The following is a 5,731-nucleotide window of genomic DNA, read 5'->3' on the forward strand; positions in this document are numbered from 1 at the left end:
CCAGGGACAATCCAGAAATGCTCATGAATGTCAGTTTAGAAGCTGTCAAAGTTCTCAAATAAAGCACCTTTTGAGAATGTCAATGTTTGTTGGGAATTATCTTACAAAACTAGGAAGGATTTTTGGTTTAGATATTAAAAGTTATGGTTGTTTGTTGATTTTAGTTTAAAAAAATCACAACTTTTAGGAAAATGCCCGCGAAATCAGGCATTTTAGCCGCAACAATCACAAAAAATGCCCGTGAAATCCTGGAGGGATTGAGAAACATTTTGAAAAACAAGTTACCGGTACATATTTACATAACTTTTCACGTATATGCACGAGTACCAGTAATTAAAAGTACGAAACATGTACTGTGCTGTTTAAATGATCTACATAATCTACAGCACAACAGAAAAATATAATCGGCTCATGTGCAGAAACACGGCTTTAACATGAAGAAAAGTCCTCTTCTTCAGTTCCGCTGTTGTACAGCACTACTTTGCCTGGCGGAAGGACACGTGACCAACACTCCACTCTTTTCCCCGTGACTGTGTGTCTGATCACATGTCCTTCCGCCTGGCAAAGTAGTGCTGTACAACAGTGGAACAAACCAAAACAAATCCTCTTACGATATCACAAAAATCACGAAAAATCCACAGAAAAGCCGTACCGGACTCTAAGCCTCACATCCGGAAATTACGGTATTTATCTCAGACAGCACCTTTATTGAAGTATTAGTTTATTTAGTATTATTTGTCACTTTAACATGAGGTGATGTCAGCTCACATGGGACACATTTTGATTTTGAAAACCTTTAAATTAGCGTTGAACTACTTTTAAAACTAGTGATATTTTTGCAAACCTCTGCAGTGATTTTATCATGAATTTATGAAAAAAAAGTTATATATAGAAATGTTTTTGAATTATGTGTTAAATTATCAGAAACTTCCCTCTTTAGCATCAATATGGTATTCAGATAAAATGGTAATCTCAGCAAAACAATATAGTCAATTATGAGGAATTTGCAAAGTTAAAGATTAGAGAAAATCAGTTCATGGAATAAAAATAATAATAAAAGTTAAGTTGATGCATCTAATATGTATAACTTTTTTTAAATGTTTATTTGAATGATTTAAATGATCTAAAATAAGGCTTAAAAAAATCAAATCTTCTCTTTGAAGTGTTCACACTTCAAAACAAAAGAAAAATCATTTTCTTTTGTAATATCTTTTGATCACCTTTATTATTCAGGAGTTAAATTTGTTATTCCACGCTCGGTTTTATGGATTTGCTCTGCAACCTTTTGTCAGCAAAAACAAAACACTTTAGACCAAAAAAAAACTTGTTAAACGTCAACAAGGGTTGTTGTGAGTGTGTGAAGGTACTCACTTCTAAATAATTGTTTAATTACTAAAAACACGCCTGTGGATCACACATAAAAGTATTAGATTCTCAACTTTTTAGCTTAAAAACCCACAAAATGATGGTGACCTCCATTTATGGTTAATTGAAATGTACAAGAATTGCTAATTAGCCTTTTTTAATGACAATTTTTAATCATTTACGACTACCGTTTTTTTCTTTTCTCTGTAACAATCAGGATAAAATATGCTATTAGAAGTGTTTTTTAATATAAATTATCTCAAGATTCTCTGAAGACACCAGCTTTGGGAAGGACAGCATTAAAGCTGTATTTCATAATATTCATAATAGTTAGATACACATTATTGCAAGAAAATGTGCAAATTTCCGTTTCGAATGGCACAAAATCGTTTCAAAATAACGCACAACGTTGTAACGCTGTTTAATTCTATCTTTTTGATTTAATTTTCTATCTTTTTTTGATGCTTCGGGTTCTTCATCCGTCTTGTCCAGGAAAGAAAAAAAAACATTTAGCAGGAGAGGAGTGTGGCTATATTCCTTTTACGTCACACGTGTCAAACTCAAGGCCCGCGGGCCAGATCCGGCCCTCTGTAACGTTTCATCCGGCCCTCCAGTCTGGTTCAGATCGAGTCTCTGATTCTTATTTTGCTTAAAAAAACTGAAGTTTTCTCTGACAGTGACTTAGAAGCCAACAATATATAGTTTTAATTTCTGTATGATCAGGTTTTTGTCTGTTTTAATGTTAAAAACTTTAAAGATTTGCAGTTTTAAAACCATTTTTCTATAGTAGTAGTGCAGTAAATTAAACTGCAGCTTTCAGTCAATCAGATGCATTTCCTCAGCTTGAACCTTTGAACTTGTTCCTGATTGTTTCAGTTAATCGTGTCTTTCTGGGAGCAACACGAGCTAAAATAAACCCCACATTGTAAGATCTTGGCTGCAAACGAAATTAGGCAGAGAGAAATGCAGAGTGTGCTGTGTGAACTGCCCACTAGCACAATCCTTTCATTGTGATCAGGTTTAACTGTTACTATGGCAACAATGGGTCTCCCCCTCGCTTATCAAGAACTCGCTAATTAGTTTGTGGACGATAATAACTTGAAGGCTTAAGGTAAGACAACCACTGCCAAGACGGTTTCGCTTCTAATTGTAAGTCCTAATTGAGACTCTGAAGTGTTGTATTCCAGCAGAGGAGGAGGGGTCAAAGGTCATACATGCAGGAGCACAGAGGATTGGCAAAGGGATGCGAGAAACGACAACAAAAAAAAATAGAGAAAATGCTCACAACCAAACACCGTAAAGCAGGTCCAATCACGATCAATATCTATTAAAAATGACATAAATTAATTGGTTTTAGATGTATTATGTCAAATCATTCATATAGAAATATCAATGACCTTTTCCCAGTTACAGATTATACAGAATTTAGAGCAAACAGACTTTTAGGCAACTGCAACTTTTAGGAAAATGCCCCGCGAAATCCTGGAGGGACTGAATTAAAGCCGTTTATATTGTTTGTTTGTAGTAGTAATAGTAGCTGCATTGTTTTTCAATATAAACAATTCAATCATATTTGACACATTTTTTGTTTTAATGCTATAAAACGAGGGTGTCTCAAAGCAGCCCATGCTTACCTCGAAAAGGCTCCTGTTTCACTGTCATCAGTATTCTTCCCTCTTTTATTTAATCTCCTCTCCGGCACATAAAACATCGAGCTGCATTGTTCCTGCCACTCGCAGCATGACATTTACAGTCCCACACAAAAGCAGCACAATACATTAATAAACACTCTTAACCAATTCAGCCGAAACGCTCACAGCGGCTGCGGCATCCAATTCGCCCTGCTGATTGCCGAGCCGGTCGCCTCTGTGGTAAATGAAATATTTATAGAAGCTCAATAATTGAAGCCTGTTGAGTCTGGGACAGCTGTGCCTGCCAGATGTTTTAAAGGAAGAGCAAAGCAGCGAGGTGAGAGGAAGAGGAAGTGAGAAACGTGAGGGAGAGGTGAAGCAGAATCAGATAAGTGGAGTGGTCGCTGTCCCAAAATGTCTCCTTTACATGTTTCTCATCATTGTATTTAAAATTCCACTTCCAGAATTAACATCCTTAATGTTTTTTATTAGATATGCAACGACAATTTGAACAATATTAAAGCTCGAATAAATATTAAAAGCTCTCTCGAACAGAGTAGTATTGCCTGCTGTTTGCAGATTGTATTATCTTAATTGGCAAATTATTTTTTCTCGTGGCGGTTTTGAATCCTGACTTTTTGTTTCCAGCTATTAATTACAGCCTAATGTGTTGATCTGACGCAGTAAAGAGCACAAATCTTCCTCTCTGACATGCATCTATTGATTTTCTTTTTCTCTGTTTCTACAACAAAATAAAAATATAATGTTTGCAGTTTCCTACATGTATTTTAGAAGCATGGAGACCGGCACAACTGGCTCCAAATGGTTTGATGGAGCTGGTTTGGCCTTTGATAGTGATTTATGATTTAGATAGTTCTGCAAAATGTGTGTTTTAAAATATATGGGTACTTTGTGAAACTAAGGCTGTAAGAGAGGTACTGTCCTTTCTACACAAAAGGAAAATTTGTAATAAAACCACCTAGATCAGGGGGGTCAAACCCGGTGACGCAAGGGGGCCAAAATTAAAAATTTGGTCCAAGCCAAGGACTAATCACAATCAATATTTATTAAAAATTACATAAATTAATTGGTTTTAGATGTATTATGTCAAATTAGTCATTCATATAGAAATATCAATGACCTTCTCCCAGTTACAGATTATACAGAATTTAGAGCAAACAGACTTTAATGAACACAGACAAATAGATCAAACTTCATCATTAGCTGTCATTTCTTACGCCTCACTCAGCTTTTAAATGAAGTTTTTAACATTAAAACAGACAAAAACCTGATCATACAGAAATTAAAACTATATATTGTTGGCTTCTAAGTCACTGTCAGAGAAAACTTCAGTTTTTTTAAGCAAAATAAGAATCAGAGACTCGATCTGAACCAGACTAGAGGACCGGATGAGATGTTACAGAGGGCCGGATCTGGCCCGCGGGCCTTGACTTTGACCCGTGTGACCTAGATGTTGGTTAACTCAACTGAACTGCTGTGTAGTCTTTAAATTTCATGGATGTCCACGTTTATGCTTAATATTCCGCTCTACGTACACGTATTGATCGATTCCCTGGAGTAAATCATCCTGAGCAGGTTAGCCATGCCGTTACCATGGCGATTCCTTCCTACATCGATGTGAGACAGTATTCTGATAGCAGGAGCTCGTAGTTGGCCCAACACAACCATTTAAAAAAATTTTTTTTACACATAACTGTCTGAAACACCAGTCAACTATTTATGAGTTCATCAAGGTTTAAATTTAGGCCTTATTGCGTTTTTACGCTCAAAATAGACACATTTTCCAATATATGGAATAGAAATCCATTTGCATAACATGAAAATTTTGATTAACGATTTATACTTGCTGGGGAAAAAATCAAATTTGTCACAGTTCTATTGATTTTGTTTATAATTAAGCTCTTCTGTTCGTTTAATTATGTCAACTTCTTGTTACAGTTTGATGTATTTTCATTTATTCAACAAGCCTGTCTTAAGAAACACAAAAAAGTACTTCCTGCTACGGCACTTTTGTTCCACTGGATTGTTTACTTATTAAAAGAAGAAATGTTCACCAAGGGGAACGAGTGAACTGAATTAAAATGGGTCTAAAAGCTAAAACTTTAGCTAAAATTCCCCTAAAATGTTGTTTATCCATTCCAGATTTATCTATTTGTGAAATAAAACAATCATGAGAAAATCTTAACCTTCCAGAAGAATTTTTAATTTATCCATTTAGGGTTTTTCAGTGATCATTTATAGCCTTATTATGATGTCTTATTAAAAAGGCACCAATGATTTTTAAGTTTTGGTCTATTAAAGACTGGTCTATAGCTTTAGAGGAAAAAAAGACTCAGAAGTTTGTTTTAGTTGATGGTTAAGCATAGTTACAGCTCTCTTTGGTTGACTTAATGACAAAAATATAACCATGAATGTAGTGATTGTGTACTTTATTCAGTCCCTGCAGGATTTCACGGGCATTTTTTGTGATTTTTGCGGCTAAAATGCCTGATTTCGCAGGGCATTTTCCTAAAAGTTGTGATTTTTTTTAACTAAAATCAACAAACAACCATAACTTTTAATATCTAAACCAAAAATCCTTCCTAGTTTTGTAAGATAATTCCCAACAAACATTGACATTCTCAAAAGGTGCTTTATTTGAGAACTTTGATAGCTTCTAAACTGACATTCATGAGCATTTCTGGATTGTCCCTGGTCTGCAGCTCTCCTCACAT

General features: G+C 35.3%; 1 protein-coding gene across 2 annotated transcripts in view; it reads left to right on the top strand.

Moving 5' to 3' along the window:
- LOC108249339 (interleukin-1 receptor accessory protein-like 1) overlaps positions 1 to 5,731 on the top strand; it is a 279,953-nt gene that overhangs the window by 93,144 nt on the left and 181,078 nt on the right. The window lies entirely within an intron of this gene.

Source organism: Kryptolebias marmoratus, linkage group LG23 (assembly GCF_001649575.2).
Source record: "Kryptolebias marmoratus isolate JLee-2015 linkage group LG23, ASM164957v2, whole genome shotgun sequence".
Lineage (NCBI taxonomy): Eukaryota > Metazoa > Chordata > Actinopteri > Cyprinodontiformes > Rivulidae > Kryptolebias > Kryptolebias marmoratus.